The sequence below is a fragment of the Camellia sinensis genome, chromosome 2 (genome assembly GCF_055761805.1).
Source record: "Camellia sinensis isolate YWXY chromosome 2, ASM5576180v1, whole genome shotgun sequence".
Lineage (NCBI taxonomy): Eukaryota > Viridiplantae > Streptophyta > Magnoliopsida > Ericales > Theaceae > Camellia > Camellia sinensis.
The window spans coordinates 78,911,752-78,926,257 of record NC_138962.1 but is presented as its reverse complement, the minus strand read 5'-3'; the positions used below and the strand labels follow the sequence as shown (position 1 = coordinate 78,926,257).

The 14,506-nt window shown below is 36.8% G+C and overlaps 1 long non-coding RNA gene across 1 annotated transcript; it reads right to left on the bottom strand.

Moving 5' to 3' along the window:
- Nucleotides 1-356: 356 nt before the first annotated feature.
- LOC145820137 (uncharacterized) lies at nucleotides 357-3,216 on the bottom strand. Its single transcript, XR_014361170.1, has 3 exons — nucleotides 1,261-3,216; nucleotides 1,022-1,067; nucleotides 357-587 (listed from the first exon to the last, which is right to left on the bottom strand). It is a non-coding gene; the product is annotated as an uncharacterized LOC145820137 (long non-coding RNA).
- Nucleotides 3,217-14,506: the final 11,290 nt, after the last annotated feature.

Here is a 14,506-nt window from a genome sequence, read left to right as displayed (position 1 = left end):
AGAAACTTTTATTTTGAAGAGATTGTAGAAATAATTTATTTATTTATTTATTCATGATGCACTACTAAAAAAACACTTTTTGCGACCGCCACATGCCGTCGCAAATAATAAAAATACAGTCGCAAAAGACTTTTTGCTACGGCCTATGCGACTGCACATGGGGGACGCAAATGTAGGGGTGGCAAATACTTTTTGCGACGGCAAAGTAACGGTCACAAATTATTTGCGACCGCCTAAACTACTTTTGGCGACAGCTATTTTGCTGTCACAAAAAAATAAAAAAATAAAAAACATTTTTAGCGACCATTATTTTACTGTTGCAAATAATTATTTATTAAAAAAAATCATATATGGGTTTGCTACAACAAAAAATCAATTACAAGCACCAAACAATTTTTTGTAAATGAAAAACAACAAAATTAACAAATTAATTAAATTTATAATAGACATTATTCATTAACCATCCTTAAATACACTGCACTAAAAAATTCAAGTCCTCAAAAAAAAAAAAGAAAAAAAAAGAGCAACATAATCTTTGGCTCCCAACATCAACCGCTCGATTATATCAACCATTCCCTCAACAAAATCTGTTAGTTTAGCTTGAAATAATCAAAATAAAACTATGTCAGTGACTTCTCTTTATGGCAGATCAGTGATTTGCAACAAGAGTTTCAATTACCTTGAAAGCAACTTTAGGCTTAACTACGGGATCACTTAATCATGGCATTCGGAATTATATAACTTCTACCCATATGCATAATCTATGCCTATATTCCAAATAGCAGAAAAATCAAGAGAAAACTAAGATAACCTTCCATATTGTGAATACATATGGTCCTAAATTTCAAGGACTAGAAATACAAAAGAAAAACTAAGACAACTATCAATCAATTTTATTTTATTTTTTTGCATAGTTTGAGATCATGAAGCATTTGCTAAGTAACATTTTGAAAAGCACTGTAACACAGGCAAATAAATAGGAAAAAGGAAAGCAAGTAGAAAGTTTGAATTATAAACATACCAACAGGGTCTGATGAATCAACAATAATTGCATCATAATTCAACAGCTGCCACAATAATGAAAAGAAGATCAACAGGAAAGTCTAGTTATATAATCAGCTATACAATTAGGGGCATTAATTACGTAAAATTATTAATAACCTAGATTAATGGATCCACATAAAATGGGTAATAAGATTTCAGATGCACATGTTCACTAAACTGCATGTAAAAAATAATTAGAACATCTTTTTCACATACCATCAGCAATATGTAGTTGCACACGAGGATCCTCAAAGCCAATAGCTAACTCTGGAAAAAAAAAAATTTATTAACCTATAAGCAAGAAGTTGCAGCAACATACTTGTTACATAACAAAGAACACAAATAATATCTACATGAATGGGTACATCATTCACCACATACATCTATAACCATCTTATCAATCTTACAAATATCAATGAGCTCCACAGTATTGTGGCAAGAGATTTCCCTAAGAACTCCACCATCACCATCACCACCACCTACAACCAAAACCTGCATCAAGTAATTCAATTAAATTTAGCAGAAATACCTAGGGACATACAGAATAATTATAGATTGCATAAACATGAAGCGCAGAAGATAGCTAGCTCTACCAACAATGTTTTCCTCAATCATTGGCAACTTAAATTACAAGTTCTCTTTTTACTTGCAAATATGATGAATTGAGCCTGAGAGTACATAGAAATATTATTTGTTCACAATTTAACAATGAGACAAAAACAAGGTGAGTCTAATATTCAATTCTAGAATTAAATTTATCATACAATGCCTTCAATCTAATAGAAAGAGATTTTGCACACAGCACTCAAATACTATTTTGTCTAAAATTCCCTGGGAAGAGTGTGCAACATAGTGATAATAAACGTCCTTGAATCTGTTGATAAAAGTTCTTTTTTCCTTTTTCATAGACCTTATAGGAATTCTAAAATATCAAACATTCCAAAATACCACAATGAACCCTTCCAAAACCCTAAATTCATCCTTAAACCTAGTCGTTTAATCCATAAACCCTAATGCCCAATTACCCTGCCATCCTAGCCCTAAAAAAATATAGAGTTTCCCCTATTCTACAGAAAATCCAGAAAGCCCTATTACTTTTATTATACTAAAACCAGCTTTAAACCTCAAACCTCCTCAATTTCAATTCCACTATTGAACCTCAATCTTAACTTTTAGCCATAAAACCAGAAAAGTTAAAGGCTTAGCCACCTACCTGATTGTTAGGCAGCTGTCTTAGCGCTACCTCCTACATCACACCCTCTTTCGAAAACATTCAAGGGTGTAATGCCTTAGGATGACCACAAAGGTGGAAGAGTCCAATTTAAATGTCATCTCATAAAAGAACAGGGAAAAAAGCCCATGTCATCTAACTCACAATCTGAAATCAACCACATGTTGGGATTGCAGGATACATTCACCCGTCGTATGCATTGTAAACCTTGCACCTTGCGAATAAATACTTGTGCATGGAGTAGAGAGAAATTTGATGAATGTATTTAGAAGCTCCCTTCTCCGAGAGATATCTGAAGATTAACCCAAACTTACTCTGGTAATAACACTAACTTTGCTCCGTTTTAACGCTTTGGCACATGAAAGATGCATTTAGTTTTATGTTCAAAGGTTAAGTTATCCACATTAGCAACTCCAAAAACATTTGTGTTGCCCTAACTAAAACTCCAGAACCAACCTATGCATGTCACTCAAATATATACCATGGAAACATCCCATCATATTTTGATATACATTATTCCATAGCATTTCAGGGCAAAAATCCATCCTTCAGAATGAAATCAGGAAAGAAGTTAAATAATTGTAGCATCATGCACCACTGCCACAGGGCCAAATGGTCAAATTTCACGGAAAAGAAAAATAAATAAATAAATAAATAAAATACCATTCTGCTACGTTTGTATAAATAATAGAGGATACACTTGTTTTAAATTCCAAAAGGAACCAGTTCAATAAGCTACAGAGAACAATTTTAATCGCAAGAATCGAGAGTCAGGGTGTGTGGGAGTGTTATTTCTATAAGATCAAAAAATTAAAAAGATGAAAAAAACTACCAATATCAGAATATTCAATGGGAGATCCAAAATGAGCCCTCGGGTCGTTATTGGACCACGAGAAGGCATACTGGACCAAGCACGAACCATTTAGTCTTTATTTTAAAGATGCAAATCAGAACGCTTGCTACCCAAAACAGGAAGTAGTACAGACCAAAAAATTATGTGTAGAAAGTAACGGACTAACAGAGAAAATGCATATTGGGGACTTTTGGTGAAGTGATTGCACACAACAGCTCACAAAGTTTTGCCAATTTTCCTGCTGTAAAATTTTGAATAATACCACTAGCTACATGAATGCAATCAGCAAGAATCTTGGCACATGCTCTTGCATCAATTGTAGATAAAGTTGACAACCTTGAATCTGTTGATGTTCTGGAGAATTCTTTTGGCATCATCCTCCTAAACTTTGCTGGTTACTCCAAGCCTGGAAAACATCTATTATATCATCCATGCTCTACTACCATTTATGATTGCTTTTACAAAGCAATCAAAGTCATGTCATCAGGAGTTTATAACCCTAAAACAGAAATTTCTAAAATCATACAGACACATCCATTTAGCAAAAGCACTACTGGTTGGAAGATTAAAATTTTTTATTTAAAATTAAAATAAAATAAAATAAAGGAAAAAACTGCTTGCCACAATCTAACAGAATCCAGAAATGATAATATTTTCTCCTCTTTTTTTCTTTTTTCTTTTTTTTGTTAAGTAAATTTATTATTCACATTCTGTCAGTGTATAAAGTAAAATAATTTTAGATGAGCTAATGTAGCATAGTCTGCAACATTGTTGACAGAACTGGTTGTTAGTAATAGCTTCCTCAGAGTTTCCATAATATGAATTCCTATGCAGTTTATCAAACAGTAAAGCATTTCTACCCAGCAACAATGAACTTTGTTCTAAATATGGATTCAATTCAATTAGAAAACCCTTCAAAATTATAAATTAAAAAAAAAAAAGCTTAATCTCTTGCGGACCAAAATTTCCAAGGAGCACATTGTAAAATTGTTCCAAAAATTACAAAAATCAAACCTATACAGCACTTTAGATCTTTCATATATGCGTTTGTATATATATATATATATGCACAGACAAAAATAAAATAAAATTAGATACATATAAAAACATACAAACAAAATCGGAGAAGGAGAGATTACGAGCAAGTGGATCTGTTACGAGCTAAAATATTTGTTGAACCAAAAAATGCCTCATTTAATTGATTACAGTGATACATGTGTTGTGAGATGTAATTTACACCGTTATGAGATGGTGATACTGTTGTAATTTACACACTGTTGTAATTGAACAACACATATCTGTGATACATTACATGGATATATATATATATATGTATATATAGAGAGAGAATACGAAGAGCAGAGAGGAGAGCAAGATTACAAAGAGAGACATATAGTTGAATCGATTAATGTTTCAATTTACACATTACAAATTAATCGATGAAGATGTGCCAAACATTACAGAGAGTAAGATTCGAGCGATGAAGATGAATCGATGAAGATGTGTCAAACATTACAGAGAGAGACAAAGAGAAGTGTTTAGGCTTACCGATTATGAATCTCGATTATGGATCGATCGAAATCTTCACCAACAACAGATTGAAATCTTAAAATCTTCATCAACAATCGATCAAAATCTTCAAGTCTTCATCAAAGTGAGAGTCGAGCGAGAGAGACAGTGAGATTCGAGCGAGAAAGTCGAGCGAGAAAGTCGAGCGAGAGACATATTCTGAGAGAGAGAGAGAGAGAGAGAGAGAGAGAGAGAGAGAGAGTTCAGATTTGGGAAATAAGGAGAAAAAGAAAAAGGGGATGGGTCAAGTTTTTCATGATTTGGGGGTTTTTTATTTTTTATTTTTAAGAACATGATTGGGTCAATTAGAAAGAGATTTTGATGTGAAAACTGATTTTTTGCGACGGCAAAACAAACAGTTGCAAAAAAATAGACGCATAAAGTCATATTTCTAGTAGTGATGTGAATATAATTATAAGGCAAAAAGTAAAACAATATCTTGGCCTTTAATTTTTTTCATGTCACAGTATTTGATTTACCTTGGCTTCTAATCAACTTGATCTACTGCCACCATGTAGAAGCTCAACTTCTAAATCTAGTAGCCACCAAAGAAACATGCTTGTTTTCGGAAATCCTGAAGGAATCTAAAATTTCTTCGACATTCTCAAGACAATTTAGGAATTCTTCTGGTATCAGATCTCCATAAAACTTAGGAATACATGTCTCCAAATAGGAATCCTAACTTTTAGAATCACAGATACAATCCATGACTCTTATTCTCCTTCCCTTCGGCTGATATTTAGCGTCAAGGTTGGAATCATCCAAATGCTCTCTCCTCCTAAGAGTAGTAATTTATCGGATGATTGCGTGGCTAGATTTCAACGTCCTTGAATTGTTGAAATCGTCCCTCCATTCGTGCTGCTCGTGTAGCTTTACTTTGTTCGTATTCGTCCGCCAACAACGTCATATTGACTGCCTCATCCACCTCTTCCTACGACTTGTGCTCCTCCACAAGCCATAATCAGGATTGGAACTTGGGCTTGAACCATGAACAAATCCGAAGTAAAGATAATCTCTCTAAGAACGAACAATTTTGAGAAAATTCTCAATTTTTATTAATCCAATATAAACTTTAATAGTCCTAAAACTTACAACTTTATTTATAATAAATTTACTTTTGGAGAACAAGAAACTAATCAAATATGAAATAAAAATTAAAACTAATAGAATAGGAAAATTGTATCAAATTAAATTAAGAAACTAAATAAATCTATACTATTCTATATTAAATTAAATATTCCTAACTAAGTGAGTGTTTGAAAAGTGGCTATTTTAGAGGTTTTTTGGCTATTTTAGTAGGTTATTTTAGTTTTTGTGTTTGGAAAGATAGGTTGGATTTTTATTGTGTTTGAGAAGATATGATAGATTTTTATTTGAGTTGTTATATCGAAAAATGTGTTTGAAATGATGTTTGAAGTTGAAATGACAAGTTTACCCCTAAGCTCACTTTTTCCAAAATTGGTCTATAAAGGCAAAATTGTCATTTTCGCCTATGGGAGTAGGCTGGCAAAACACTGTGCCTTCACTGTCATTGACAGTGTAGGCTGCCGGTTGCTTCTTTTTTCTTTTCTTTTCTTTTTTTTAAATCAATGAGTGCCTAGCTACTATTGAGGCTAAAAGGTTTTTTGACACTTTGAGGCTAAAATAGCCTGTAGTCCCATTTCCCAAACACCGCCTAAATATTAATTCTAAAATATAAAATAAAAATATATAATATTTTTAAATCCCATTTGCATCATTCTATTCTGCTTGAAAAAAATCTATCCGCGAGTTTCCATGGCTTGAAACAATTTGACTCGTCTACATCCACCTTGTATTTGAGTTTGATTTTCTCAAACCTAAATTTCAAAAGATGGTCTTTCCAAATTAAAGAAATAATTTTCTTAAATGAATTTCTTCTATCTTCATATAAGCACGAACTCACATAGACGGAACATTTTGTTTTTCCTTTTCAAATTATTGCTATTTAATGGAACAATATTGGAAGCTCACGTATTGTAGTTTAAGGATGAGAATTTCATTGCTACCACTTTATTAAGTTTTATCTTTTCATCAAAAAGCTCCGAATCTTGATCTTGGTTAAACTGCCTTGCGAGCCGAAGTATGTTGAACATGTTATCAATTGACAATGACTTGATCAATATTATTTGAAGCTTTGGTTTGCTTTGTGTATCATCGAATATTTTTTCTCTAAGTTGTACCTCATTGATTTTATGTTGATATCACCCCATGTAAGGGGTGATTTTCTTCTCCATGTGAAGACAGCTGTAGCATGTCAAGGAAGGCAGCTGCCAACCGACAAGCCGTAAAGGTGGACGGCCACTAAAAATAGAAGAAGAGGGCTGGTAGCCAGCTCACATGGAAGACTTTCCCACCTACCATTATGTGTATAAATGGAGGGGGTAAGAGAGGGGAAGTGAGTGAGCAAACCGAGCAAACTAAGGAGAGTGTGAGAACCGTGAGAGAGAACAACAAAGAGAGTGAGAGACGTGAAGCGGAGAGACTGTCTCTCTCAGTGTGAGCGAGGGAGACGGGTGAGTGGCTGAGTGAGGAGAGTGTGAGCTCCTCCTCTATTGTAATCTTTCTGTAATCTCTCCATTGTTATAGTGATAACCGGTTACTCTCCCGTGGACGTAGGCTTTGAGGCCAAACCACGTTAAATATGGTGTCTCCTTCTGTGTGGGTGTGTTTTTCTGCTTGATATGATTTTTATAAGGTCTTGGGCAGGATCCTCGATCCCAATCCCAACAAGTGGTATCAGAGCCTCGTCGGTGCGTTTCGGAACAAAAACAGTGCATTGTTCAAAAATGCCCAAATATCAAGTTGCTCGAAATCAGGTCTTGAGCATACCAGGAGCAAGGGTTCGACGACAGGAGTCCAGAAATGCAAAGCAGACCACCAAAAGAGCATGGACGCACCCTCACGCAACCCCTAAAGATGGCGCATGAGGCCCAGTCTCATCACGCTCCCTATGCGCCGTGAAAAGGAGTCAGCGCGTCAGATCACTCGCGTACATGCGCCCCACGCGCCGCGGAAGGAAGAAGGTGAGTGGGCGATCGTGTGTATCCGCCACGCGCAGGCACGTTATAGCGATCTCGATCTTTCCCCATTTGGTTGTTGTATCCGGACTTAGGTTCCGTGGAGCTTGTTATTGTATGTATCTTGTTGTCATCCTTTAATTCCTCATTTATGAGTTATATGATGTATTAGGCAGGTTTGTTACAAGTTAGGTGTGGTTGGGAGCAAATGGTTGCTGCCCAGATTTTGGTGTCTTCGCTCGAGCGAGAACTTTGTCGCTCGAGCGAGCTATGTGTTTTAGTTCCTTCGCTCGAGCCAGGGTTTGTTCGCTCGAGTGAGAGTTGAGTTTTGTATCTGGTGGCTCGAACGAGAAGTCCTTCGCTCGAGCTTCCGTCTGCATCTGGTTCTGGACCTGAGAGTTGTATTTCTTGGCTCGAGCGAGCGAGGTGTATGTTTTGAGTTTCTTCGCTCAAGCGAGCATTCTGTCGCTCGAGCGTGCTTCTGGGTTGCAAACCTGAAGCTTCGAATTGTTGGCTCAAGCGAGACTTTCTACGCTCGAGCGAGGGTTCTTTGTGTCTGGTCGCTTGAGCGAACCTGTGTTATATCAGTAGACAGCAGCGGGTAAACACTTCACTTTTTCATCTCTTTTGATTTCAAAATCCTAGATCCGAGCTCTCTCTCTCTCTACACACCTTCTCTCTAGGGTTTCATCTATCTTTAGTGTGTTTCTACCCTAAGTTGTTTGTAAGAAAGATAGAGGGTCGCGAGGGCTTCCTTTTAATATGAAAATTTGGAAATTTGGAGCTCTTTGGTTTTTGGTCATCCTCTCCATTTGAGTTCTTCATTTCGAGGTAGGGATACCCTACTCCATCTTATGAGTTTTGTCTTAAATTTTGGGCATTTTGATATGTTGGTATTGTTGGGCAATTTTTGAGAAAGTAGGGTTTGGTTTGTAATTTATAAAAGAGGGGTTTTATGATATTAAACTCCATGTGTATGTAAGGTTTGGAAAATGGAACTATTGTTGTCAAATTGATGAATTTGACCCTTTGGGTTAATATGTGAAATATGGGAAAATGCCCTAATTATTATGATAAATTAATTTGTATAATTAATTTTGGGAAATGAGAAATTGAGTTAAGAATATTGAAGTTGGAAAATTATGGGATTAAATGGTGTAGTTGAATTAATTTATCACTCACCTATGAAAATGTTGATATTATATCCATTTGATGCATTTATTTTCTGTTTAGAAATAACTGCTTTGGGCTATCGGTGGAGGATAATCTTAAATGTTGTAGACAATGCATGATGATTAGGCGAACTAAAACTAATCAATTGAATATGTCATCGAATATGGCAGCTGGAATAATACATCAAATTTATGTATTGATTGACCTTGTATATGATATGTGTTTATATACATTGTGTTGTGTGAGAGGAGATAGGGGATGTACTCCACGGTTTAGGGGAAGATAGGGAATGGACTCCTAAACCAGACATTGTTTGGGAGGAGATAGGGGATGTACTCCATTGATACAGCAAATATGTGTATCTATTGAAGTATTGATATAGCAAATCTATATATCATATATGAGGTATGGAAGGTTTTGTTTGAGATTGATACAGCAATTATGTGTATCTATTGTGAAGTAAGAAGTGTTTAATATGGGTTGTTATCCCAATTGAAATGGATGTACTATTAGTATGAGATGTAATCTCATTTAAATTTTCTGGCCAGGTTCTGAGCCACGTTTATGAAATGAGTTGATAAGTAAAGTAAAGTGAAATGTAACATGGACATGATTGTCATGGAACTGTAATATGATATAGATTGGTTTATAAGTGTTGACCATCCATCAAATGCTATAATTTCAGTCATTGCTTATAGTTGGTTTAGTATATTTCTACTGGGCTGTGGCTCACCCTATATGGGACATCATTTTCAGGCACAGATGGTATGCCACCTCCAAGGACGTAGCTTGGGAGGCTAAAGACTGAAAGACTTTTTGTGTTATCTTTTATGTATTACATGTAAATTTAAGCCAAGGGCTTAATGTGTTTAGAGTTAGTACTCTCTTTTTGTGTAACCAAGTGTTGGTTTGGAAAGTTGTAAGCCCGTGGGGCATTTACTTTTGTTGTCAATATGTAATACTTTTGTAAGGGATACTCTGATGAATAGAATTAAGTTTTGTTTACTTATGTCTATGCATGTCAATAATGTGGGTTTCTATGTATTTTTTTGAGGGCATTACACACGTGGCGCCACGTCAGAAAACCACGTCATCGACACGTGGTGCCACGTCAGCAGGGTATGCCACGTGGCTGCCACATGTCCCAATCCAGTCATCGACACGTGGCAATCCAATCATCGCCGCATCAGCACAGTCAATGCCACGTCATCCGCCACGACAGCAGAGGGAAGAGGGATCCAGTGCTTCGCGGCTAAGGTGCAACCGCAGATCTGAGGTGTAAAAAATGTTTTGGCTATATCTAAGCCATTCGGAGTCCGTTTCTGGTGATCCAATAGTGCTTTGCAACTATTTGGAGTATTCCGGACACATCCGTACGGTCAGATTCTGGAATAGGAGTTTCTGTAAAAAGAAGGTAGATCAAAGTGGCAGACAGCATGAGGTGTAGTGGACAGAATATTCTATTGGAATACAGAATATTCCCTGAACTTCTGAAAATTGCAATTTGGCCTAGAATTTTTAGAAAATTATGATGTGGCCCAACTTTTGGGGATGTTTTTCAGTGAGGTCCCCGGGAGTGCAGCGAAGGTTGGTCCTAGCTAAACGGACCGTTCTGAACGCAACCGCGAGATCCGAATAGTGAAATTCTGAACGGTTTTGAAAGATTGTCAAAACATGGGAGTTTTTTCATCTTTAATAATCGAAAGAAGGTTGTCGGATATTGTGGAACGCTGTGGATTCACTGAAGAGGTTAGAATGGGCAAATTCTGACCAGATTGGACAACCAGATACAGATTGAGATAGATCATTGAAGAACAGAGGAGATCAGGCTTGATCAAGTAGTGGATCAAGGGAGATTAGGATTGGTCAAAGGGCGATCAAAGGATTGCAGAGATAATTATCTTCGGAGGATCTGGTTCAATCAGAAGAGAAGACTATTCATCGACGGATAGATGATTTGGCAACAAGTACAGGCTCAGGGAAATGCTGTGACAGTTGGAGCTACTATATACGAGTAGGTACTGGTGGTATGTAGACGTGTAGAACAATAGTTGCAGAGGAGCATACTAAGCGCAGAAGCACAAATGCAGACGTGCAGCAGTGCAAGGGTATGCTAGAGTGTCGTATAGAGGCGCAAGAAGAGTGTGTAGCAACGGGTTGTTGACAGTTCACAGGAACTTCCAGACAGAGAAATTAAGACAGATAAAACGCAAGAGTGTGCGCCAAGGAGTGGCAAGTCTTTTTTCTCTATGGTGGTTTCTTTAGTTCCATGGTAGCGAATGATAGAGTTGATGCGGATCTCTTAAGCGAGCTTGACGCAGGGAGATTAGAAGCCATGGGAGCGAGCACTATGCAAAATTGCATAGCTGACGATGCTTTGACAGATGGAGCTACTATCAACCATCAATCTACTGGACAGCAAATCAGGTATTGCAAAGGCACAGCCAATGAACGTATGTGGAAACGCTAGGAGGTTGTTCAGAAGTGTAGAGGGCAAATGCTGATAGTTCAGAGGAAAAGCTCCGAGCAAAGAAAATCGAGGATGTTGATGGGACAAACAACGAGTTTTCTGTTACTCCAATGACTGGTCCTGCAAGATAAGGCATGACAGTCAATGGCATCTCAGCAGGGAATACAGGACATCCAATCAGGAGGTGTTGGATATCTTGGTTGCGCAAGGTCAAGCATAACAGGTGAAGACATTCGAGACAGGAAGCGTGTAAGAGATCTGTGGGAGATAGGAGCAGAGGCTCTCTCTAAATCAGAGAGTGGTGTGAGTTGAGTTGAGGATGTAGGATTCCCTCCTCCTCTTGTATCTCTGGTGTATTATCTCTAGCTTCAGGGGATGTAACGTCTTAGTAAGGAGACGCAGCCTATGTTGAAATTTGGGCATGACAAGATTAGCAACAGTGTGTGCAGTAGATCACCTCACATGGGTTGAGTGGGTGATTTTTTGATATCACCCCATGTGAGAGGTGATTTTCTTCTCCATGTGAAGATAGCTGCAATATGTCAAGGAAGGCGACTGCCAACCGACAAGCCGTAAAGGTGGACGGCCACTAAAAGGAGAAGAAGAGGGCTGGTAGCCAGCTCACATGGAAGACTTTCCCACCTACCATTATGTGTATAAATGGAGAGGGTAAGAGAGAGGAAGTGAGTGAGCAAACCGAGAAAACTAAGGAGAGTGTGAGAACCGTGAAAGAGAACAACAAAGAGAGTGAGAGATGTGAAGCGAAGAGACCATCTCTCTCGGTGTGAACGAGGGAGACGGGTGAGTGGCTGAGTGAGGAGAGTGTGAGCTCCTCCTCTATTGTAATCTTTCTGTAATCTCTCCATTGTTATAGTGATAACCGGTTACTCTCCCATGGACGTAGGCTTTGAGGCTGAACCACGTTAAATATGGTGTCTCCTTCTGTGTGGGTGTGTTTTTCTGCTTGATATGATTTCCATAAGGTCTTGGGCGGGATCCCCGATCCCAACATTTTAGTGGTCTAGACTTCAAGAACTTCAATTTCTTCTTCCTCTTCCAAGCACTCATTGTACTTTGAAGATGAATCCCAATCAATTTGTGACTGCAATGATGAAGAATTTGTGTCCGAAAATATTTCATCGGAATCTTCTACTACACAACACAATTAAAAAATTCTTTAGGGTGTAAACAACCCTTCAACTCTGGTATGCCATGTTTGAAACTCGACACCCATTGATTAGATGCACTGTTCGCCATCAAACGCCTTGTATGTGGTCTATATGCACCAAACGGGTTCTCATCTTCATCCTTGACATCTAGGGCTGAGCAAGGAATCCGTGAAATCCGTAATCCGATCCAGTCCAGTCCAATCTGATAAGTTTGGATTGGTTTTTTGAATCCGCGGTTCGGTTCCGGATTGAAGAATTAAAAATCCGTAGTCCACGGATTGGTTCCGGATTGAACCCCACGGTTCCGGATTGGAACCAATCCGGACCGTATACAAATAGTCTATATTTTTATTATACATCCTCTCCTATAGTATCTTCTCTTATTCTATATAAAATCTAAACTCAAACCTAAAACCGTATAATATCTTATTTTATTACTTTTGTTTGTATTTTCTTATGGTTGTTTAAATTCAAGAACAATATGTCACTATTATAGAAAAACATGTTGCTATTATGGAACTGATATATCGCTATATTTATATTTTTATGAAATTAAAGTGTTATATATATATATATATATATTTTATTATTTAATTATGTGAATCTGTGGTCCTAAACCGATCCAATCCGTATTTAAATGGATTTGTTCGGATTGGTTCCATGATTTAAACGGATTGGATTGGTTCCAATTTTTCAGGAACCGTAGATAACGGATTGGTCCTGGTTTTACCCCAATCCGGTCCAATCCGGACCATGCTCACCCCTATTGACATCATATACATCCTCCTCCTCCACAAATTGTGGATTGGGTTGATGGTTACGAGGTCGGTTTCTAATGTCCATGGCCTTGAAACACTCCAACAAGGTTGAAAGCATCCTTTCCAGGCGCCCTAAACATCGAAATTGCTCCTTTATTTGGTCATCTCGTACTGCATCATGTGTCTCTTCAACAACATCATATTGACCACCACGATCTCTTTGTCGTGCCATGGTCAGAATCAAGCCTACACTCTAATACCAACTAATGAAGGGAAACATATCGAAAAGAAGAACAAGAAAAAGATCGAACTACGAACAAATCCGAACTATAGATAATGGAAAATGCTAAGTATCATGAAAAATTCTTCATGAAATAATCATGGACAATCTCCATCCTTATATTACACTTTGTAACTTATTGTATATCTAATCTAAGAGTCAAAAATCTTTTATGATCATTTTCATGAAAAATTTTTCATGATACCTAACATTGCTCATAGATAATTTCTCTAAGAACGAACAATATTGAGAAAACTTTTGATTTTTATTAATCAAATATAAATTTAAACTGAATAGTCTTAAGGCTTACAACCTTATTTATAATAACTCTACTTCTTGAAAAACAAGAAACTAATAAAATAAGAAATAAAAATCAAAGCAAAAAGAATAAGAAAATTGTATCAAATCAAATTAAGAAACTAAATAGATCTATATTATTCTATACTAATTTATATATTCCTAACTAAATATTAATTCTAAAATATAAAATAAAAATATATAATATTTTTAAATCTCATTGCTATCTAGCCTAGTGAAGTTTCTTTTTTTAGGTACAAGAGTCCTGTATTTGTTTCCTATTTTCACAAGGGTTTGGGAATGTTGGTGAGTAGGCTACTGGAAATGTGTTGCCCGTTGAGTAGCCAACTGTTGACTTCTGACCTAAAAGAAAGAAGGAAAGGGGAAAAAAAAATAAAGATGGGGATCCCTACTTCCCTTGAAATTTCTTTCCTCAACTCTAGCTAGATATAAAAACACACATCATTTATCTGAAATTATGCATACATATATATATATATATATATATATATTTCTTTTTTCACTTTATCTACCGGTGTCATTTTTTATCCACTGTCATATGCATTCACTTGCATAACGCAGCCTATCCTTGAAAGGCAAAATGGCCAAGGTTAAATTTTTTAG